This window comes from Myotis daubentonii, chromosome 8 (genome assembly GCF_963259705.1).
Source record: "Myotis daubentonii chromosome 8, mMyoDau2.1, whole genome shotgun sequence".
NCBI classification, from domain to species: domain Eukaryota; kingdom Metazoa; phylum Chordata; class Mammalia; order Chiroptera; family Vespertilionidae; genus Myotis; species Myotis daubentonii.
Window position 1 is genome coordinate 75,886,747 of NC_081847.1, and position 24,638 is coordinate 75,911,384.

General features: G+C 46.8%; 1 long non-coding RNA gene across 2 annotated transcripts; it reads right to left on the minus strand.

Moving 5' to 3' along the window:
• Positions 1–5,220: 5,220 nt before the first annotated feature.
• LOC132239058 (uncharacterized) lies at positions 5,221–17,308 on the minus strand. Of its 2 annotated transcripts, XR_009453970.1 has the most exons (4): positions 16,523–17,308; positions 13,606–13,781; positions 5,899–6,065; positions 5,221–5,321 (listed from the first exon to the last, which is right to left on the minus strand). It is a non-coding gene; the product is annotated as an uncharacterized LOC132239058 (long non-coding RNA). The 2 variants fall into 2 exon arrangements; XR_009453969.1 differs by having other exon boundaries at positions 5,232–6,065.
• Positions 17,309–24,638: the final 7,330 nt, after the last annotated feature.

Sequence of the window (24,638 nt, forward strand, 5' to 3'; positions counted from 1 at the left end):
CTACACCTGTTTGGAAAGAATGCTAATGAGAAAAGGCCAGTCCCCTCACTTCCACCATGCTACTTAGAGGAAGAGCTTTTGAATTTGACACAATGATGCCCTTACTCTGGACTTCAGACGAGTCACTTGAATGCCCTATGCCTCAGTTTCCTCCTCAGCAAAATGGGAATATGAAAACCTGTCCCGGCCTCCACAGAAAATGTGTTCACAGGTCGAGCAGCACGGGGTCTTCTCCGTTACCCTGAAACGCCAGGGAGCACCAACAACAAAGTTGGCTACATTGATGCAAGGCATTAGGGGAAGTATTACATAAGGAAATTATTTGCTCCGGATTCATTAAACATTTATTGCATTCCTATCACATTATTACTCATTTATCGTCATTTAGCGTGTGCCTGGCCCTGTGCTACGCATTAGAAATAAGGCAGCGAACCCCACACCCATCCAGGACATGGTGCTCAGGTTGTTACCTGCCGCCAAATGCAATCCTATTTCACACCTAAAGGGCCTAAGCTTTGGAGCCCAATTGTTGTGGGTTCAACCTGAGTTTACAGTCTGTGTAACCTGGGAAACATCCCATAGTCCCTGCAAAGACAAATTTCTCTGTCTTTACAGAGGTTGGACCTCAGTGGCTGGCCCAGATGGAGTACCCACAGGTACCAGCTGCCACATGCACCAGCGATGCTGTTTTCGTCACGGTGACACATTTAGAGGTGACACGATGGCTTACTCCCCAGGCGCCCCACAAAGAGGACCCTCAATCCACTCCTCCCTGGAGGCGTGTCTGGATCTTACCCACTGTTGAACCTCGACTGCCTTCAGCCCCGGAAGGACGGACTTGCCAGCGAAGCAAACCAAGGATGTACCACGCATGCTCCTCAGAGCAGGATTTCAGAGAACAGGAAGGTCGCTGTGGCCTGGCCCCTTGCACATAGCAGGGCTCGGCATACTCGGCCGAATGAACAAACCGGTAAATGAAGGTCTGACCTGAGCGAGGCTTTCATAGAAACCACAGTTACAAACGTCTGCGTTTGCTGTGCACGGACAGGGTGCCAGGCACACTCGAAGCACAGGAGAAAGAAGGGTCTTGACCAACTCTAGCAACAGGTTTGGGACTCACCGCCAGGCGTGGGTTACCTGCAGGGGAGATTCAAGGCACCTCTTATGACATCACATGATTATGGGATCAGTTCAAAGTTGCAAAATGTCAACCTGCAGATATGATAGGTTTTGTAGATTTCAAAACATTGACGTTGGGGAAGCCCTTTGGGGCAGAGAGTGTCTTGCAGGCTGAGTCCCCCTCCTTGCTGTAACCCATAAAGCCTTATCAACCACTATTTTCTGTCCTGCTATCTTCTGACCAGAAAGAAGGCTCACTGTCCTCCACACCTTACCTGGCATAAACTTGTCAGGCTCCATGAAACTAAAAATCTCCACTCCTCCTCTCCAGGTCTTTCACCTGGGCCCCTGCCAAGGCCTTCTAGTCCTTCCCCTCACACCACCTCTGTTAGTCACTCCACGTTCCAAAGAGTAAAGCTTAACTCCTTGGCCTGACATTTAAAAATGCCTTTCAGCCCAGCTGGTGGCTCAGTGGTTGAGCATTGACCTATGAACCAGGAGGTCACAGTTCAATTCCCGGTCAGGGCATGGGGTTGGGGGCTCAATCCCCAGTGTGGGGTGTGCAGGAGGCAGCCAATCAATGATTCTCTCATCATTGATATTTCTATGTCTCTCTCCCTCTCCCTTCCTCTCTGAAATCAATAAAAATATATTTAAAAAATACAGTCTGCCCTGGCCAAGTAGCTAAGTTGGTTCGAGTGTTGTACTGATACACTAAGGTTGCAGGTTTGATGTTTGGTCAGAGCATATACAAGAAGCAACCAATGAATGCATAAATAAGTAGAAACAACAAATCTCTCTCTCTCTCTCTCTCTCTCTCTCTCTCTCTCTCTCTCTCTCTCTCAAACAATAAAAACAATTTAAAAATGTTTTATAGTCTGGTCTCTGCCCACCTCCAGCTACTCCTCCATCAGTATCTCATAGTCCACGACTTTGCCCGGACCATGTCTCCACAGGGCATGCCCCCTCCTGCTCCTGCCCATCACCACACCACCCACCCTTCCGAGGCAGCTCAGGGGTCCTTTCTCCTGAGACACCCCCACTCCTCTCCTCCTCAGGTGCTAAGATTGAACTACATTTTTTTTATAGCAAAGGTGGAAATTTATTGAAGAACAAGTACAGACTCCCACATGGGGAAGAGGAAAGAATCTCACAGCACAGCCCTAACTGGTTTGGCTCAGTGGATAGAGCGTCGGCCTGCGGACTGAAGGGTCCCAGGTTCGATTCCAGTCAAGGGCATGTACCTTGGTTGCGGGCACATCCCCAGTAGGGAGTGTGCAGGAGACAGCTGAATCGATGTTTCTCTCTCATTGATGTTTCTAAATCTCTATCCCTCTCCCTTCCTCTCTGTAAAAAATCAATAAAATATATATTTTTTTAAAAAGAATCTCACAGCACAGAATCCCACGTGGGGAGGGGGAAGAGTCCCCTGAACTACATTTTTGACACTTCTTTATACTGCATGTCTTTGGAACAATATATCTTTTAAAAACTCCCTGGTTGTAAACACCATTAGATTAGAAACTGAATCATGTATGGTTTTGTGTACCCTGTGGTTCCCAATAAGATATTTTGAATATTAAGGGTATGTAATAAATATTTGCTGGATATATGAATATTTAATTACTTCATAAAAGTTCCCCTATTTGTCATGGAAATGGCCTTTTTCTTCCACAGTCACAATATAAGTCAATATCTCAGAAGCTTTGGCTGATCTCATTTTCTTGAGCACTGTTATTAATAATTTGCCTTAAAATGCTCATTAAGTGCCCGACATGAAGGTAAGACGTCTGCCTTCCTGTTGATGCTCACACTCAGCCGTAATTATCTGTCAGAAGAGGCATGAAGAGGTGTGGAGATGAAAACTAGAAGGTCAGATGTGCCGCCTCCAAATCCTGAAATGGGGCAATTACCGCAGCCTTGAGTGCAGGGCGTGTGGGGGGCACAATTAATCATGTGTGAAGTCATTTGTTCTGAATGTCACAGAATTCAGTCTCCCTCCCCCATCCCAGCACACACACACACACGCACATACACACACACACGCACACGCACAATGCACAGGTCTAGAGCTAACCGAAGTCTGCTTGCTCATTCAAGGGCAAAGCCAAAAGGCCCAGATGGACTGCCTGGTCTTCCTCAACATGAGAGTCTCAGCCTAATTCAACATTCCACTCACTGCTCGGGGTCATGATCATGAACATTATTTATTGTGCTGTGCAGTCACACTGTGGATTTCTCAGAAGCGCTGTGCCTTTTGCTCTTTTGCTAAAATATTTAGTTTCTGTATCTGCTTTTCATAATTTTCCAATCTCTCTCTGACTCTCAGGTTCTCTGTGGTCCTCTCATTAGGCCTGCAGAAACCCCCCCCCCCCCCACACACACACACAAACACCTATTTGCAAAGGGCAGAAAACTAGCTAACCAAGCTGGTGAGGGCCGTGTCCCAGCAAGATGCTTGTTATTAAGACACAGAGCTGGGGGTCCTTAAAGAGGGTCTCAGGCCTCTGCCCATTTGCTCCCCAGCTCCCTAGAAAGTTCAAGCTATAAGAAAAGAAATCTCAGTTTCAAACGAAGGCGGGAGGCAAGCTCTGTGGTGGTGTATCATCTCTACTTTGTGAGCAGCAATTTAATGTCAGCACCATAGCATCATTCACAGCATTAAATTGATGCCACTAATTTGAATTTTATTGGTTTTGTAGATTTTATTATATTCAGTTGGAAATTTGTTTTGGCTTTATAGCTGCATATAAGCTTTTATGTATTTAAGTAGCATTATAATACTAAAGCCAACTCTGGGCATTCATATAAGAAATAATGCAGCCCTAGCCGGTTTGGCTCAGTGGATAAAGTGTTGTCCTGAGGGTTGTGGGTTCAATTCCGGTCAAGGGCATGTACCTCAGTTGTAGGCCTGATCCCAGTCGATGTGTCTCTCTCATATCGATGTTTCTCTCTCTCTCTCTCTCTCTCTCTCTCTCTCTCTCTCTCTCTCTCTCTCCCTCTCCCTCCCTCCTTTCTACTCTCTCTAAAAATCAATGGAAAAAATATCCTTGGGTGAGGATTAATAACAACAACAACAAAAGAAGATAAACAAACAAAAAAATAGGTACTTATCCTACTTTTCATGGGCTGTTCTACAATCCTCTAGCAATACAAAAGTCTGGACCTTCGAGTCAGCCAAGGACTCTTACCTTTCATAGAATATATTCAAAGATGATAAGCAATAGATAATTAATTGTATCTTTTAGCACATTAACTAGGTCAAGTTACAAAATTTATTATTTTATGGGACTGAACATCAGCTCATGTAAAAATACTCAACTTGTCCATGTTTGCTCCACCCCAGATGCAGGGCAAATGCTGTGTTTGCAAAACATCCCCTCTTTCACCAGCACATAAACCTGTTCAGACACAAAGATTAGTGGTAGCCTGGGTCTGGGGGTAAGAATGGGGTCTGAATACAAATGGGCAAAGAGGTTCCTTTTTGGGGTGATGGAAATATTCTAAAATTACATTTGTTGTATATATGCAACTCTTTAAATATACAAAAAATATTGAATTGCATATACACTTAAAACAGATTAATTTTATGGTGTGGAAATGATATCTCATAAAGCTGTTCTTAAAACAGAGAGAGAAAAGTGTTCAGTGAAGACATGGGCCACGTGGGAGGAAGCTGGGAGTGGATGCTGCCACCCTCCAGCTCACTCCACAGAAGCCAGAGTTCGTCTTCAGTGCTGTTGGATCTGGAAACACCAAAGTCACTTAGCAGAAGTCAGAGCTCCATCCAAGGAGCAGCCAAGAGCTCCTCCAACAAAACAAAGTCTGGACCCTGGCGTGTTTGTGTGATGGTTTAATCAAGAATTATACAAAGTCCTCACTTCATGTCACCAATAGCTTCTGTGACTTTAAGCTAAATGACCATAATGAAACAATTTACCATAGGCTGATGGTTATAAACAAGAATGAAGTCCCCAAGGCGTCTCATCGACATTATAACAAAACTAGAGGCCCAGTGCACGAAATTCATGCAAGGGGCTCAGCCCCCCGCCACTGTGGCTTCATCTGGTCTAATTAGCATATTATGCTTTTATTATTATGATGGCATTGAATGGAACAATGTTAATCAAGGGCCTGCTGCACTTGACCATCAATCCACCAAGGTTTTGATCAGCTGGTGCTCTGTGATCATTAGTTGCCATCTGCAGGAATAAGTAGATGGAGTTCACGAGGAAGGACCAAGGCTGTGCTCAGCCAACCAAGTTTCCAGCACTCATCCTGTTCTAGTGGCACAGACATTCCCCTTTTCTCCTTTAAGATTCAGCTCAGTGCTCTTAGGGATTTGCTCCTGACTGTCCCAGCCCGCTGCCCTATAGGATAATCCACCCCCTGGATTACAGGTCGCTACTCCCAACATACAGCTTAGCACGGTCCCCTAAAGAAACTGCCCTAACCCGGCATGGGCTTTCTCTGAACACAGAACTACTAACGGGAAGATGAGGGCCAGCCCTGGCCAGCCTTTTCACTAACCCCCCAGCCCCTCAAATCCACACATGCAGCTGCCGTTAACCACGTGGGGGCTCAGCAATGGCCTGAGTATATGGTGCTATTTGGCCAGTAGATAGCAGATTGTTTAGGTTTTCTAGCTGGGTTTTGTCTCCCTCTGGTTCGAGGCTGTATGTCTCCTGAACTGGGCCCTGTCTTGTCCCCTCCCCTCAATCTGCCAATGGCCTCTCTCTTACTGTTCTCACGCTACTTACGTCTTGACTCTTCACTTACCTGTTCCCTGGGCCTGATGACTGCATTCCACACCATCACCATCCACACAAGTCCTTCCTCTGTCTGACCTGAGCAGTTGAGAGCAGAGCCACAAATCCTGGCTCCTTCTCTCCTTCACGGAGCACCTTGGGCAGCGACGTCATCCATCTGTGCTTCCGTTTCTGGGTCTGTCGTGAGAATTAAATGGCTTATTAGCACTTTATTTTTAGGCAGTAGATGCAATAACCATGAGCTCTTCCATGGTCAATGAGCCATCCCATTGCAATGCCTTGGGATCTTCAGGTTCGGGGCACTTTCCAGCCATCTTCCGCATCACTGTTTGTGGCCTAGGAATTGCTGTTTTACTGTCAGAGATTTTTTTTCTCTTTTCTCTTTCCTGTTGTTGCCAACATTTATGATTGCAAGGCTGCCAACTCTGGGTCACAAACATGCATCGTGTCTATCTGAACCTATTCTCCGGCCAGCAGAGGCCGGAGTGGCCAGGCCCTGCCTGCGGTTGACTGCAGCTCCCCTGTCCTCTGCTCCGTCCACTCCTTCTCGGCTCTCTGTCCAGGGCAGAAGCAGAAGGAAGAGCAAGCATCACATTTGTCCCCGCAAAACCCCTGTCCTCTGCAGGGAGTCATTTCCCCTTCCCAGTCCTAATTCTTTGCCCTTTTAAACCAGAGCTATTATTACTTCTAATTTGCATTGACTGCTCCCTTAGCAACCATCCCACGTTGAACGGGATATCAACCTGCTTCTATTACTGCTAGATTTACCAAATCTTAGCTCCAGCCGAGCACAACTGAAAGTGTGATCAACAGAAACGTAAACAGTTGTCACCGCATCCATATGCATGAATACCCTCCTTTACTGAACAGCTGCCGACAGCCAGGCTGCCTAGAAGGCACCTTCTAGAATGAATCCTGTTCTTCCCTTGCCAACGATGAAACCCAACCTCATAAATTTATTTACTCTTGAAACATGTTTCAACCCAAAACAGTGCCACTGCTCTTAAGATTTAAAATTATATAGCACTTAAATAAGGTAGATAATTTCATAATACTCTTACATATTAAGACTCTACCTTTTCCAGAAAGGACTAAACAGTGGTTTGCTGGTAAACTAGCTCTTTGGAAGGCAAAAAATTTTTTAAGAAAGACTTATTTTGTAGTGTCTGCCTATATTCATGGTGTAAATACTCCCACTGTGGCTGGTCTCAAGCTATCAACTGTCTAGCAAGGGACACACAAAATTCCTGAATATTTAACAAAGTTTCTAGCATATCACTGGGGGGCAACGTAAAGGATATATTGAATGCATCAAGGTAACAAACAAAAAGGAGGTGAAAAAAGAATGAGATAAGGATAGAGGTGTAAAATGGAGCGAGGAGCTCATAAATATAAAAATGCATACTATAAAACCTATACACAGGTTCACTGCTGACAGCTGGCTTTAAGAAACTTGCAACACTGAGCGAAGACAATTACCAGGTTCACAGTGTCTTTAAGATGAAAATAAGTCTCGTGATGAGAAGTGCCAGTTTCCTGTTCAAGTGGGTCACGTTTCTCCCGAGGGTGCCTGGGAAGCAAAGACCGTGTCACACAGTGACTGTCCTTATCAACCTCAGCGGGTGGCCTGGCCTCGACACTGCAGTGAGGTGAAAGCAACTCTGCAGGATGCTGGGCCCAGCCAGTTCCATCCGGCAGCTGAGCTGTGGATGGAGTCCACAGCCTTTGAGTCATCTTCCCGGCTTTTGCTAAAGACCAGGCCGTGGTAGGTTTGAAATTGCTCTTCCAGGTAGATCTCCTTACTGGAGGGTCTTTCTAGAAAGCCCAGTGTTCACAACATTCACAGGATGAGCTTCTGCCTCAGGGCCCTGATCAACACGCTGGGGTCCAAGAACCACCGCTTCAACCTCAAGTCCGTTCATGTCCCAGCCAGATCAATCCAGAGCCTTGGAACCAATCAACCCACCACCCTTTGAACCAGCGGTTCTCAACCTGTGGGTCGCGACCCCTTTGGCGGTCGAACGACCCTTTCACAGGGGTCGCCTAAGACCATCCTGCATATCAGATATTTGTAGTTTGAATGGTTGACCACTCCCTTTGAGGGAGAGTCCCCCATTGGTCTGGTTCCCCAGCCCCCACCTGCCCTTCCCAGCCCTCCCCTTGTCGTCCTTGGCAGCTCTGTGGCTAAGTTCACAGAAGCACAAGCACACACCACCACCAACTGGCTCCATTTGGGGGGTGAGGGGCTTGCATTTATTGGCATGGGCATGCAACAGTGTTTCTCGGGGTAAGAAACAGTCCTCGGTCACTCAGTTGTCTTGTGCCATCACCAAAAACATACAGGATTTGCCCAGCTGGCATGGCTCAGTGGTTGAGCGCCGACCTATGAACCAGGAGGTAATGGTTCGATTTCCCGGTCAGGGCACATGCCTGGGTTGCAGGTTCGATCCCCAGGGTGGGGCGTGCAGAAGGCAGCAGATCCATGATTCTCTCTCATCATTGATGTTTCTCTCTCCCTCTTCCTTCCTCTCTGAAATCAATAAAAAATATACATATTAAAAAAACATACAGGATTCAACAAATGGCCTTTGATGTCCTTGTTCCTGCCTTTTCAGGTGGAAGTGAAGACAGGTGGGGAGAGGTGTTAAGCAGTGGACAGTAATTACGAAATGATCACACCTGGAGCACCTGTGCTAGCGTGCCTCAGGCCACCTTGGTCTGGTTATCCTTGCTGAGGACAAAGCCACAGAAACATAAACAGTTGTCACCGCATCCATATGCATGAATACCCTCCTTTACTGAACAGCTGCCGATAAAGTTCATACTGTGCTCCAAACCCTAGTGAGATGCAGGGGCCCTGGCCTCACCCAGCAGCAGACAGTCTCTTACGACATCTGAATCTGGGTTCAGAAATGGCAAGGTTATCTCCTGGGGCATGGCCCATCCTCACCAGTCAAAATGCCCATTCTTCCACCTGGGTCATGTTACTTGCGAGCCCTATGCTGTCTGTGCCGTGGCATACGGCCAAGCCCATAGCTCTGCAGGGGAACGCAAGGCCACAGTGCTCCTCGGGAAAAGGCATTGACAGAGGCCATTGTCCCACCTCCAGTCCAGCAGGGAAAAGCTGCTGAGGTAAGGAAAGTCATCTGTGTGTCTGGGTGTGTGCGCATGCACTCACGGGGTTTCTTCTTTTCCATAAATTCTGACAGCCTTCTAATAATTGCTTACTTCAGACATAAGTGTCAGCCAGATAGAGGAAAATATAAAAATAGAATAAAAGCATATTTTCTTAAAAGAATTAGACTATTTCTTGGCTGATTAAGAGGAAAAGTGTCCAGAACCCCTTATGAGCATTCTCTGCAGGAGTGTATTTAGACCCTTAGGATCTTTCTGGAGGAAAGCAATTAGTGGGTACACTGAATCAAGCACCAGTCTGCTCCCTGGGCATGTGGAACCAACCTCCCCTCTGATGCACTAAACTCAAATCTCAAACCAGCTATTGATTGATTGATGGACCCTATAAAACTACAAACTTGCGCCTGGCCTGTATGGCAGAGTAGTTGAGCATCAACCTATGAACCAGGAGGTCACAGTTCAATTCCCAGTCAGGGCACATACCCAGGTTTTGGACTGGATCCCCAGGGTGGGGTGAGCAGAAGGTAGCTGATTGATGATTCTCTCATCATTGATGTTTCTCTCTCTCACTCTCCCTTCCTCTCTGAAATGAATAAAAATATGTTTAAAAAAACACACGCAACTACAAACTTGCAGTAGAGACATGTTACATTAAGGAATGTTGTTGTAGGGCCCTAGCTGGTTTGGCTCAGTGGATAGAGTGTCAGCATGTGGACTGAAGGGTTCTGGGTTCTATTCCGGTCTATGCCCAGGTTGTGGGCTCAATCCCCAGTAGGGGGCATGCAGGAAGCAATCGATCAATGATTCTCATCTTTAATATTTATCTCTCTCTCTCTCCCTCTCCCTTTCTCTCTAAAATCAATTTTTTAAAAATTTAAAAAAAAGAAATATTGTTGTAGTAAGCTTCCCACCTGCCCATTCTGGAGACAACCGAAAGCAAATTCTTCTGGAGGCCAACAAAAGAGTGTTTTGATAGAACTGACCAGGCCCAACCAGACACAATCTGGCATTGTCCATCGCACATAAATGCACATCCCCAGTTTCACAGTAGCTCTGCTCATGGTAGGTCAAAGTCCTTCCCTTGTTCCCTTTTCATTTGTCAGACGGAGCACTAAACCTCCCTCCATCTTCCACTCCACCTCCCACCCTCCTGTGCTGCCCCTGAGGACGTTGGGTGAGGTCGCAGGCACCTGCATTCAGAGTACTCCCAGTCCCCTTGCTGTGGCATCTAGGTCAGGGATAGGCTCATCGGAGGCAGCTGGCAGTCCCCGCCCCTGCTGAGGGGAGCAGCCTCAAGAAAAATACAGCACAGAGGAGGGCCGAGGAGGAGAGACTAAGAAATAGAACCAGAGGCAGCACCTCGGTCAAATTACCCCCAGAGTTCATGAGACACTTGGGTCACAAAACCCAGAGTCTCCTTTAATGTTCAAGCCTGTGCAGTAGATGGGCTTTTCAGTCACCTGCAACCAAGCACAGCCCAACTGAAATACCCCATGCCTTCGAAATTATTAAACCATTAATAGAATGGGAACTACCAGTGTCTTATAGAAGAGGCTTTAGGAATCTGGCTTTGAAAGGTGTTCTATTCAGGTCCGGCCGGTGTGGCTCAGTGGTTGAGCATTGACCTATGAGCCAAGAGGTCACAGTTTGATTCCCAGTCAGAGCACATGCCCGGGTTGCGGGCTCCATCCCCAGTATGGGGTGAGCAGGAGGCAGCCCACCGATGATTCTCTCTCATCATGGATGTTTCTATCTCTCTCCCTCTCCCTTCTTCTCTGAAATAAATAAAAATATATTTTAAAAAAAGAAAAGAAAGGTGTTATACTCAGGAAGACAGAACAACCAACAGTGACTGTGTATTTTCATGGGGGCGATGACACTTCTAATAATTCATGCATCATTTTCTACTTAATGCTTCTAAAGGGATTAGAGTCGCCTTACAATAAAAAGACCTATGTTTTAGGATAATTACAACAGGAATTAAATATCCAGGAGAGGAGATGAATAGAACAGGAAACAACAGTGAAATATAATTCTCACACTGGAACATACAATTTGTCTCAGAGCTCTGAGCAGCCAAGGTTAAAAAAAAAAAAAAGAAAGAAAGAAAAAAGTAGCTTAATTTTTATATACCTCTTATCTGAAGAAGAAAAACACCCCTGTTTGCCAGAAGATATGGCACTTTTCCTAGCAGTAAGGATGCTCGAGAGTGGCTGCAGTCAATTTAGAAAGTTTAGGCCCCTGAATGCTGACATTAGCTGAACCACTTCAGCTTATCTGTATTTTGAGGGTCAACAAAAGTGTCAGCATTAATCTAAGCATTGCCAGGATTCGAATGTTACAGATTCTGTCAGAGAAACATTATGTCAGCATTTTCAAGAAAGCACAACGGGCTGCAGTAAATTTCTGAAGAGCGTACAGTGTGGCACCAGCAGCTCAGGACTGCAGCCAGCAGCTGCAGGAGGGCGCACTGAGGGCTTGAGCTCCGCAGCCCCGCTGCACCTCGAGGACAAGCAGGGCAGGAAGGCGGAGAAGCACAGGGATGAAAAATGAGAAGGAAGACAACACAGGAGTCCTCAGAGGGCAGCCACGTGGCAGGACCCTGACGCATGCAGCGGGAGAGAGGAGGTATGTTTCACCAGTGTGAGCTCACTCAGGGCTCCACCTTCCCCGAGAGAAATCTACAAACACGGAGTTGTGTTCGCCTGGAAAGAGAAAAGGGGGCTCTGGACTCAATTTGGACCAGGAGACTGTTGTTGGGTAACCATAGCAATCTTTTTAAAAAAAATAATTTTGATTTTATATATAATTGATTTCAGGGAGAAAGGGAGAGGGAGAGAGGGATAGAAATATCAAGAGAATCACACTGGGGATTGAGCCCGCAATCCAGGCATGTGCCCTGACTGGGAATCACGCTGTGACGTCCTAGTCCATAGGTCGACACTCAACCACTGAGCCACGCTGGCCGGGCAACAATAGCTAATCTTGATGGAGCCCAACACTCTAGGACAGCCGTGGGCAAACTACGGCCCGTTTGAAATGAATAAAACTAAAAAAAAAAAAAAAAAAAAGACCGGACCCTTTTATGTAATGATGTTTACTTTGAATTTATATTAGTTCACACAAACACTCCATCCATGCTTTTGTTCCGGCCCTCCGGTCCAGTTTAAGAACCCATTGTGGCCCTCAAGTCAAAAAGTTTGCCCACCCCTGCCCTAGGAGGTAAAGTACTATTGTTATCCCCATAAGAATAATAATATCCAATGAGGAAAGTGATGCTAATTCATGATGGAGCTCGGGCTCTGATTGAGGTGGTTGCAAAGCCCACTGCTCACCTCTGGCTGCCGGGAGCCGGTCCATCCTTGCTGTTTCAAGGGACCTGGCATATATGGCATACGGTTCTTAATATGTTTGCTCACCTTCTTGGCGCTGTGTTTTAACCAAGGTCACCTCTCCGAGAAAGGTTGAATCCCCAGGTAGGGATTTTCCCCTGAAGTTAGGGAGGGAATAAAACCCCTCAACTAAGTGCCAGGCGGGTAATTAATCACTTTAACTATGAACAATCATGCTTAAGCTACATAATCTTTACTCCCTGGAATGGAGATAAGAAACGCCCTAACCTTTGTAATAGAGATTGATAGGATTGAATCAACTGGTATAAATACAGATGTAACAAGACAGCAAAGGACAGAACTTAAGAAGAGAGCCAAGAAGACAGAATGGTAACCGAACCTGGTTAGAGATCTCAGACAGAACCTGGCTGGAGAACCTAGCGAGGGAACATGGCTACAGAACCTGGCTGGAGAACCTAGCAAGAGAACATGGACACAGAACTTGGCTGGAGATCCGGGCTAGAGATCCTGGCTAGGCTGCTGATCAACTGAACACTGTCTCCATGTCATTCCTTCTTCGCCGACTCCGTCCACACCTTTGGGGACCCCTGGACCTGCTGGGGTTGGACCCCGGCATCTGGCGACCGTGTCCACCCCACACAGCTGCAGGGGACAGACAGTCCCTGTGAGTTGTGACAGCCCTGCCAGCTTGTGTGGCACCTTTTCTCGTTCCCACAATACCCTCACTCTACCTGTGGCCCAAAGCGGGGCAGAGCCTTCAACTAAATGCAACGGAAGCTGGCGGAGGGACACTGCAGGCTCAGGTCTTAGACAGACAGCTCGGTGAGGCATCCCCCTGCTTCCCTGGGTCCTGGCAGAAGGGAGCCGCACACCCGTGTTTTCTATCCTCCCCATCCCCCCACCCACCCACCCACCCCTGTCTCACTCTCCCCTCTCCTGGAATCACCTCCCAAATAAACTGCCGGCAGCAAGCCTGGTGAAAACAAACCTAACCAAGGGATGGCATCCACGAGGGACATCAGAGACCAGAAAGGACAGCTCGTCCAATTCTTAGCAGGTTCAGACTCTTACTGCTAAAGCCACTGCCCACTGCCCCCCTGTGTCCGGAGAGAGAGGCTGCAGAGGAGGGAGAGGTTCTCAGGGAAAAATGAGCTGCTCAGCCGAAGGCAAAAGATTTCAATGAACAAATACGTCCGGCTGAACTACGTATTTTCTGAAGGTCGACTTACTCATTTCCAAAGAAGTCATGACAGGAACCACCAGACCGTGGAGTGTTGGACTGTGCGCGGAGTTTTCAATAAATGCATTTCAAAGTCCTCCTTCTCTCGGGCAGTTGTATACAAAAGGCTGAAGAAGTGGGTCTTTGCAGGGCTGCTTGCCAGTTCTCCTAAGTGAAGCGCAGGCCCTAGTTGTGAAGCAAGAAAAAAAATAACATGTGGACTCCCTTGCGTCTTCTAAGGCTACCGGCACCCATCAAAAAAGGAAGAAAGAAAATAGAGCCTTTGGTGCCCGAGAAGAAATCTAATCCTCTCCAAGTTCTCAGAGGTGCCACACTTCCCACCAGCTGTTTGCGAGGTGTGTGCCAACGCGCCGAGAAAGAGGCCTTTCACGGTTGCATCGTATTCACGCAACTGTATCCAGGGTCACTTTAGAGCCAGGGGTACCTGAGGACAGCAAAGGACTCCACTGCCAGACAAGATGGGGGGCTCCCCCTGAGCAAGGGAAGCCTAAGATTATTTTCTATCCATCATGCTTACCTCAGTGATTCAACTTATGGCCCAAGACATTATTCAGAAAATAATATGCTATTAGAGAATTTCATTTCATGGGACATTTAATGAGAGCGTTCTCCAGCAAGGGAAGGCTAGCCTCCTCAGACACAGAGGGTGAGGGTTTCCACTGATGCTGGTGTTTCTGAGCTGCCCAGAGAAAGAGGGGATCCAGACCTGAGGCCCTGAGGAGGCTCGCTGGCCAGTCCGTGCTGGGGTCTCTGAGCGTGGATGGACGCCCAGGGGGCCTGGAGCTCAGAATTCCAGGAGGAGGCACTGGGGAGCTGGTGCTGGAGTTGCTCAGAGGAGCAGGATGTGACTGGCTTTCCAAGTGTTGGGAAAATGACAAACAGGATCCAGCTGCCTCCAGGGGAGGCACTGTCACCGCCAGCGTGAGGAGCCAGGGTTGGAGTGACTTCCCTAGGAACAGCAAGCAGGGGCGGGGGTCTGAGCAAGTCCCTTCCTCCTGCTCTTTTGCTGGTTCCATCTAGCGCCCCCTATTGGGGGAACCTAACGGGTGTCAGCTTGAAAAGCAAAAAGGAGCTTTGCAGCGTCCCAGCCCCAGCATCACAGAGCGCAGGATGGGTTTGCCGCTGAGACAACCGCTTAGTAACTGACACAGCACTCTCCAGGACTATCATCCTCAGAATACTAAAGCTCTAATTTGCAAATATTCCCTGTGCTAGCAATTCAGTGAAAAAGTAAAATATCAAGGAAGCTGTGGAGGAGCAGTCGTCTTGTATGGTGTCGCCAAAAGTGCGCTCAGCTCACAGGTGGGCTTTGATAAAAACTGGAGATGGTGCGGGATGCAGGGCCTGCATATTTTACAGCTTCAATATCAACCAGGTAGAAGGGTAGGCTGGAGAACTGCATTGTGTTAGAGATGTACACACAATGGACCATGTTTGAATGCCCCTAGAAAATAAAAGGACACGGGCTAGAAGGGGTAATGGGGGGAGGGGAACATATGTAATACTTTCAACAATAAAGATTAAAAAAATAAATAAAAGGACATGGATAATGCAGAAAGGAAGGAAAAGGTAATGTTTTTCTGTCATTTAAGAAAATGTTGTCACCCCTATGTTCACAGTAGCATTATTTACAAAAGCTAAGATCTGGAAACAGCCCAAGTGCCCATCAGTAGACGAGTGGATAAAAAAGCTGTGGTACATTTACACAATGGAATACCGTGCAGCTGTGAAAAAGAAGGATCTTTTACCCTTCGAGATAACATGGAGGGAACTGGAGAGTATTATGCTGAGCGAAATAAGCCAGTCAGAGAAAGGTAAATATCACATGATCTCACTTCTATGTGATCTAATAAACAAAATAAACTGATAAACAAAACAGAATCAGAGCCCAGCCGGTGTAGCTCAGTAGTTGAGCATCAATCCAGGAACCAAGAGCTCACGGTTCAATTCCTGGTCAGGGCATATACCCGGGGTGCGGGCTGGATCCCCAGTGTGGGGCGTGCAGAAGGCAGCCCATCAATGATGCTTCTCTCTCATCAATGTTTCTATCTCTCTATCCCTCTGCCTTCCTCTCTGAAATTTAAAAAACAACAACAAAAAAACAAACAGAGGCATGGATACATGGAACAGGCTGACAAATGTCAGAGGGGAGGACTGCGGGGGGACTGGATAAAGACGGCGAAGGGATTCACTAAGGAACATATATGCATAGCCCAGGGACACAGACAATAGTGTGGGGAGGGCTACGGGAAGGGGGTGGGGGCTGGAAGGAAGTGGGCAAAGTGGGGGGGATGGGGGACATCTACAATAGTGTCAACAATAAAACACTTAAATTAAAAATACAAACAAAAAAAGAAAGCGTTGTGCATCGTATGAAAAGATGGCTTCTGCACGTAACATGTTCATTTTGAAGAAAGCAGCCACATTAAACCGCCTCAGGTCTGCAGATGCACATTGTCCTTTGTGATCTGTGAGGAGGCGGCAAACGGGAAAGCAGGCCAGTGCCTGGAACTGCTCTGAGCCCACCAGCACCCCCTCCCAAAGTGAGAATGGCCACTCCTCGGGCCCCCAAACAAAATAGTCCATTCAGGTGAGTAAGGTCCAACACATAGTAAACTTTGGAATTTCTGTTCAAAGGCGCGGGACATGGGGATGTAAAGGACTGACATTTATTAATCCAGAACATTGGCATGCAAAATCCCTGGCGAGTCAAGGGGTTACTGATGGTCGAGAAAAGCAAGTCGGCAGATCCTAGGGAGCCGGCCTCTGTGAGAAGGTGCTCGCTCACAGCCAGTGCCTGGGAGGGCGAGGACCCTGAAACCTCAGGCTGGAAACCCGGCTCCTCCGCCGAGAGAAAGACCTCTCAGCTTCCCTGGCCTCCCTTCCCACCTTGCGGCTGCACTAACCTCTGCCTCCCCTGCAGTCACACCGGGTCCGTGGCCTCTGGCATGGGTACTGTGCACGGCCTTTCCCTGTCAAATGATGATAAAGACGGCATTTAGGTTTAGAATAAGAAAATATGACAGAATTATGGAATAAATGGACAAAAATGCCACAGGGTAAATGCATTACACACTTTCTAACCCCCTCCTGCACCCTCAGCTCCAGCTGCCTCTGACTCTAGTTCTGACCCCTGTCTCTTGTTTTTGTTACATTTAGCTTTGGCCACTTGCTTCTGTGTGCAGGATGGATATTTTTCAGGTTCAAAGTGAAAACTATGCCTTTTATCTTTCTTATAAGGTTTGTCTAATCTTCACCTGGCATTCATGCGCTTCTGGCAACAGATTCTTCTATGCATTGTGGCTCGGCCCAACTCAGTAAATTTCAATGCTTTGTGGGCGCTTTAATTAGCTTTTGAGGGGGAAAGTAATTATAATGTGGTAATAGTCTTTCAAGAAGTCAGATACCTCTAGGATATCCTCCCTCCTCCGCCCCTGCAGACAAAGAGCCACGGAACTTGGAGTCTCAGGCAACTGGTGAAGCCCTACATGGCGTGCACGACTTCGGTGCACGTAAGGGCGCGTCTGTGAGAGGAGTCTGCTTCCCTCAGCGTCTCAGAGAATTTCTCCACCTCACAGAGGTTGCGAGTCCTGAGCCTGTCTAAAATCTGTTATATAGCCCTAGCCGGTTTGGCTCAGTGGATAGAGCGTCAGCCTGCGGACTGAGGGGTCCCAGGTTCAATTCCGGTCAAGGGCATGTACCTTGGTTGCGGGCACATCCCCAGTGGGGGACGTGCAGGAGGCAGCTGATCGATGTTTCTCTCTCATTGATGTTTCTGGCTCTCTATCTCTCTCCCTTCCTCTCTGTAAAAAATCAATAAAATATACTTTAAAAAATAATAAAAAAATAAAATCTGTTATATAAATAAATGGAAGAAAATTAATAAATGAATAAAATGGTATTCTGTCTGGCTTTTGTTGTCCATTTAATTTCCTTTCCCCACCCCGTTCACCTTGCACCCCTCCCCTCCTCCCACACACACATACACAATTAGTTTCTTTAATCATTAACAGCCAGTCACAGTTTTTCTAAACTATCACTCTGGGCTTCGGCCAGACCCTTTCGAACCGCACACAAGTCAGTGGCTGACCTGCAGATGCCACCTTCCCTGGGAGGAATATTCTGGGGAATGACTGTCTCCATCTCACACATCCGCTCGCCCTTGTGTGAGATGGAGACAGTTATTCCCCAGAATATTTGGGGAAAGGCCCCTCGCGCTGCGGGTGGGAGGGAGTTCAGGAGAGGACAGTGAGTCCTACGTAAAGTCAGAGCGAGAGGGGACGGCAGAGAGAGGCCTTAGGAGGCAGTGGGTAGAGGAAAGAAGAAGACAGGAGGTCTGCCTGCCGGGCACCTCTCCGCCTGCCCAGCTGAGCCTTCGGGCAGCAGCCCCACACAAGGCCAGCCCTAACGCCTGACATTTACACAGAGACACACACCACCGCCAGCTCCTGCAGACATGTTTATTCATTCAATTAGCCTGCACTTTGGAGACCCAATTGTGTGCCAGGCACTGTACTAGGCACTGAGTACAAAGTTTAGTGAGCGTGGAGTCTGGAAAGATGGCACACAGACACACACGTGGAGGTTATGGCACAGCCCTGTAGGGACTATCACCAAAACAGGACCAGGGTCCTGGCAATGCAGAGCTCTAGGGTGCAGTTGTGGGAGTCTGTGGGAATCTCACTCCTCCCTGCATTGTCCATTCACTATGTGAATATGCCCTGGAGTTGTGCCCAGGGGGCCTGGATGTGACCCATAAAACACCAAGATGGGTGGAGGATGTGCTAATGGTAGCCATCGCCATTCTATTGTGTACACCAGGTTCAATTCCAGTCAAGGGAATGTATCTCAGTTGCAGGCTCAATCCCCTGCTCTGGTTGGTCAGGGCCCGTGTCTCTCTCACATTGATGTTTTTCTGTCTCTCCCTCTCCCTTCCACTCTCTCTCTTAAAAAAAGGAAAAAAAATCAATGGAAAAATATCATCGAATGAGGATTAATAAAAAAATGTTTTAGTAACTCAAAAATTCTAGTAGAATTTTTAATTTTAGATATAGTCTATTTGGAAATGATTGTCATATGGGGTTAGTCAGTCATGGTCTGCCACTCAAAGGGATGCTATGGAGCAGTTACCTGGCCAAGTAGCTCAGTTGGTTAGAGCATTGTCCTGATACACCAAGGTTGTGGGTTTGATCCCTGGGCAGGGCACATACAAGAATCAACCAATGAATGTATAAATAAGTGGAACAATAAATTGAGGTTTCTCTCTCACCCTCTCCTCCTCTCTCTAAAAAATAAAATAAAAAATCAATCAATAAAAGAAATGGAAAAGAATAAAATGGAGAGCTATATGCTGCCATGAGAGTACATTCTAGACCTAAAGGTATGTATGTTTTTTAAAAATGCCATAACAATATATACAGCATGACATCATTTGAATTAAAATAGAAACAAATTATGCGTTTGCTCATGTACAGAAAATTGCTGTGAGGAGGGTGAGAGACTCAGCAATGGTTGCCTACATTCTAGGGTAGGGGGAGGTCACATACTTTCCAGTCCTGTCTGAACTTTGAGAGTAGATGAGTTTATATATAAGTAAAAATTAATTGTTTTTTTAAAAAGCAATTTTTTTCCTTGCCTCATATCAACAGACTGCCCTGGGATGTGAGTATGTACTCAGGCCAATGGTTATAAAGCCTGTGGCAGCCTCGGGCTCACAAAATCAATCCTCAATTTCTACATGCAGTACCACCTGCCCCTTAGGTATTACAGAAAGATATGTCGAGAGCATTTGAGATATTGCTCCCTGGCATATGTCATCAGTTTGGCTCAAATAACCTCTTACAAAATAAAAGATAGCCCTGGCCCCTGTGGCTCAGTTGGTTGAAGTGTCGTCCCATTCACCAAAAAGTCACAGGTACAATTCCCAGTCAGAGCACATACCCAGGTTGCGGGTTTGATCCCCAGTTGAGAGTGTGCAGGAGGCAGCCAATCAATGTTTCTCTCTCTCTCTTTTTCTTTCTCAAATCTACGAACATGTCCTCGGGTGAGGATAAAAATAAGAAGAAGAGATAAATAAAAAATAAAAGATACGTCGTAACCAAGTAAGGGTGTGTTCAACCTAAAGAATTATTGTGATACCTACATTTACATGATGCTTTATAGTCTAGAAAGGGCAAAAAGTCCTCTGTGAAAAATGTATCTTTATGGAAGAAACACATAAGGCAAGTAGTACTTTTAAAGGCACATCATAGGCAGAACGGCAAACCTGTCCTCACTATAAACACCTACAAAAAGTATCAAATAAATGCGTCAACAATGCTGAACTCAGGTCCCATCGCTGGTAACATTCTGATGCTGTTTTGCTGCCAACATAATCAGATAATGTTTCTCTCCATTCATGATTTTGAAACAAGTTTTACAGTATTTTTTTAAAGCTTTTAAAGGTAGTAACATCAGTGAAAGTAAAGTTTAAAGTTTTCAGTGGAGAAGAATTCTCCTTTTATAACAGGCTCTAGGAAAGTATCACTTGATAGTATAACTTTTCAAGATCATCAACTCCGCAAAGAAAGCACACAGTTGCTTATGTAAGTTAAAATAACAGTAACAGTTATGGCTTCCATTTACTGAGCACATGCTGGTATTCTCAAGCACTCTCTCTTTAATCTTCACAATAACCTTACAGAGTTGGTACCAGTTTTACAAAATGAGAAAACTCAGGTGAAGAGTAAAAAAGCCTGCTCAAGGTCACAGCCAGGAAGGGGTGTAGCCAGGACTTCAAGAGCTCAAGGGTCCACGTCCCATTCCAGACGGGGCTGACTGGATATAGGGAATACGGGATGTGCAGCCAATTCGGAGCACAGCAATGACCTTGCCGTAGCCTTGCTGGATGATGAACTGATCCAATTACACTTCTCTGAGAACAGGAGCCAGGTGACCTGACAGCATCAGGGACCTGTGTGCTCACAATGTGCTCAGAGAGTGAGCCCGAGGCAGCCTGAGGTCATGTATGCACAGGCTCTTAGGAGCCCAGGAAGAAGGGCTGAGGATGAACACAGGACCCCTGTGGGTGGTCCAACTGCAGTACAGGCAGTCCTCAGGGTACGTGGAACGCGATGTATGTTGTTTAGTGGTTATGTCGCCATCTCCCATTTATTTATATTAAAAAAAAAAGTCCCGTCATTTCGACGTATGTACATATGTGCTTTATGTTTTTTATTATTTACCTACCACAAGTAAAGTCAGGAATTGTTATCTTTCTTTTAATTTTTTTTTACTGTTTCACTTCATTACTGCTGTGTATGTGCTCCATGTGAGTGACGTAGGTGCTTATGTAGGTGGGTTCCGACTTAGGGCGAAAATCACGTTACCTGGCGCCATAGGAATAGATCTCCGACGTAACCTGAGGATCTACTGTAATGCCAAAGGGCAAGAGTAATGACCCCATATGACCTTGTTCCTGAGGTCGTAGAGATGACTTTCCTGCTCCAAGCTGCCACCAGGAGACTGGTGACTAAGGACAACTATTACCGCCCTTCCCCCCTGAAATAGCCATCCCCTTCCTCTAGGGTAGCAGACTTCTACCGTGTCCAGTGAGGCCAAAGGCCCAACCAATGAACCTCACTTCTTGGCTATCTTGGCATTTTGGAGGAGGGGGGCCAACTGATTGTGTTTCAGCACAATTTAGCAGTGATTTATTTCTGATAAATCTATAATTTTGCAGGGTTTAGTTCTTGTGTTCCACATTGTGTCAACTGGAGCTCAGTTGGAGCAGGTCCATCCAAGGTGGCTTCATGCACATGACTGACACCTCAGTGGGGCCACTGGAATAGCTGAGGATTGGCCAGGCCTCTCCTCACATGGTTTTTTCTGTACATGCTGACTCCGACTAATATGTAGCTTGTAGATACACAGCATGTTTGTATAAAAATTTTAGGAACTAACTTCAGAAGGTACAGACTCTGACCTTCAGTCATCCCAGTTCCAACTGTAGAACCAGGATGACATAGAACCAGGATAAGGAAGACCAGGATGCCGCACATCACTTGCCCCGTTTCAAGGTCCTTCTCCGGATGGATGTACTGTGCCGGCCTGCACGTAGAGAACTTTTCAACCCCTCCCCTTGCTTTCTTTGTTCGCTTTCCCTCTGCCTCCTTATAAAAACCTCTGCCTGACTGAGATGGTGAGATGGGCTTTGGACAAGAGTCCCTCATCTTCTTGAGATGCTGACACTTGAATAAACCTCCTTCCTTTTGCACCAGCACTTGCCTCACAAGTTTGGCTTTCGTGGCAGCAGGCAGCCAAACCTTAGTTCCAGTTACAAGAATAGCAGAAAGAAAGAGAAAAATTAGGTTCCTGGGGAGATAGAGTAGCTGCTACACCAGCCAGTGGACTGCCTGCTTCCAGAGTGTTCATATTAAAACACACACACAAACAAAACCATGGACCTCTATCTTACTTAAAACGATCAGTTGGTTTTCCCAGTGTCCATAGGCTCAAATGTGAACAACTAACAGAAGGAATCCCATAGCCTACAATGTGACATTTCCTGTTTTTTAAAAATATAACTAATAGCACATATCCTGATTAATTGGTAAGTTCTCTTAGAGCCATATAAAATATATTAAAGCAAGATTTAAGGTACAAGGTTTAGTGACAAGTTCTTTGCCTCTAAGATGCTAGGAGTCAGTCCCTGGGGCCTTAAGAGAAAGTATTAAGAGGCTACTTAATACTTCCATATAAACACTTACTGAGAAAAATACTTTTAATTTATTTTAGCCAAAACTATGCTTGACTGCCTATTCTGAACCCCCCGCCATTTAGGAAGAAATAGTACTCACAGTGCAAGTGGGGTCACCATATCTTCCCCCTCAGTTTCTTATTTCCCATTCAGTTAAGGATCCCTCTCCAATAATTGTGGCTTTATTGCCATGTCTGATTCATGGACACGTAGCCTGTCTTTTCCTCCCCATTCCAAAGTTTAAAAACACCAAGTAAATAGGCAAGTTTTAAAACACAAGAATAGGGCCCTAGTCAGTTTAGCTCAATGGATAGAGCATCGACCTGTGGACCAAAGGGTTCCTGGCTCAATTCTGGTCAAGGACACCCACCTTGGTTGCAGACTCCTCCCCTTTTGCCCACCCCTGTATAACTGACATACTACTGATGCTATATACAGTATTATTAAGACAGGGTAATAATTGTGCTGTTTTGCAACAATTCCAATTTCAAAGTCTAATTATTTACAGTAAATGCTTTTCTAGAGATCTTCTGTGAATGTTCATGAGGGTATAGAAAATCACAAACTCCTTACAACTTCTCTCCTAATCCAATTAAATGTGTATATCTTACTTGATCATTTGTCAAAAGAAAACTTGTTGCCTACCCGTTGCATACGTTTTTATTCCTACCATGATAACCTTAAAATTCGAGCGATAACGAATGGCCTCCTGGGATTCCAATGATCTGTTCAGGGTCAGGCTCCTCCCCCCAGCCCCGCCCCCCCCAACCCCCCTTCTCATAGATGTCCATCCGGACAGCGCTCTGCCCCTAACCTGTGCGCCCCACCGAGCTGTGGGGTCCACCGGGCTCTGTGTCCACTCGGTTTCTTTCTTAGACTTCCTGTATCTTTTCTTCTTATCTCTCTGTTCTTGCTTTCCTTTTCCAGTCTCTCTCACTGCTTCAGTATCTACTGACTTTCAATCTTAAAATATCCCCTGAAGTGGTGGTGGTATTTCTTCCCGTCTGTCGCTTGTCATTTACCCACGCAGTCATTCAAAAACTCAGGGGCACAGACCCAGGCTCTGCCGCCGGTTCCAAATACACGGGGTAGCCAAGGTGCTCCAGAAAGCGATGCATGTCCAGCACTTATTAATGAAATAACCATTCTCCCGCCCTCCCGCACACAGCACCTCATTAGCAGGGCTCATTTTTAAGGGTGATCCTATGAGCGCACTTGGTGGGAGGAGGTCCTCTCTGATCTCCTGCCCGCCCCCCCCCCGCCCCCCCGGCCCTGGAACACACAGCTGTGCCCAGGCCCGTGTCCTGAACCACCAGCGGGCTTCGTTCTCGGCTTCAACCCATTTTGCCCACTGACTGCTCGAGTCCTGCGACCCGACTCCCACCAAGATGCTAGAAGGGCTGGACGAGGGCTCCCCTGGTTCCGTTCCGGACCCGGACGCGGGCTCACCTGGTCACTCGCGGACTCGGGCGCACGCTCACCTGGATCCCGCTCGCACTCGGGCACGGGCTCACCTGGGAACCGGACGAGGGTTTGCCTCTCCTGCCTGCGCCGCCGGGGCCGCTTTGGAGGCGGCTCTGAGCTGCTGCAGTCCTGAGTGTGGGGCTGAGAGGTCAGCTGGGAGTTCCAGCCAAGTTACCCGTGTGCCTCGAAAGGGACGGCCTCTGGGAATAGGTAGACTCCGTTTCGCGAGGTCTTTGCGGTCCGAGTGACCCCTCTAGGCCAGTTCCCTCCGTGCACCGACCGAGATGTGCCCGGCGCTCTCGCCTTCTTTCCTTGGGTTAAGGAATTCGCGGCGATGCGCCGGGACCCATCGGAAACAGAACGTTCTCCCCCTGCTGGTGACTCTCGGGAACTGCATGTGGTGGAACAAACCTATAACAGGTTTCCTTCCTAGCAGCTAGGGTTGTGGTTCTTCCCCCACCCCCCACATCAAACGTTTTGACAACTTTCCTTTTTATTCATTTTACTTTTTAAACTGCTATGTCAAGAGAAGGAAACTAATTTTCAGCCTTCGGATTAATGAGATGAGAAAAATTAAGACATGCATACAACTATTTCCCCCTCATTCTTCTGTTTAAAATTATGGAAAATTACAAATATATAAGTAGGCAGAAGAATATAATGAGGTTCTAGTTTTTGGAAATGGTGGACTAACCTTCCTTTGGATAATAATTAAAAAATCTGAGCAAAACCTAGCTGGTTTGGCTCAGTGGATAGAGCACCGGCCTGCGGACTGGTCCTGGGTTCGATTCCAGTCAAGGGCACATGCAATTTGACCCAGC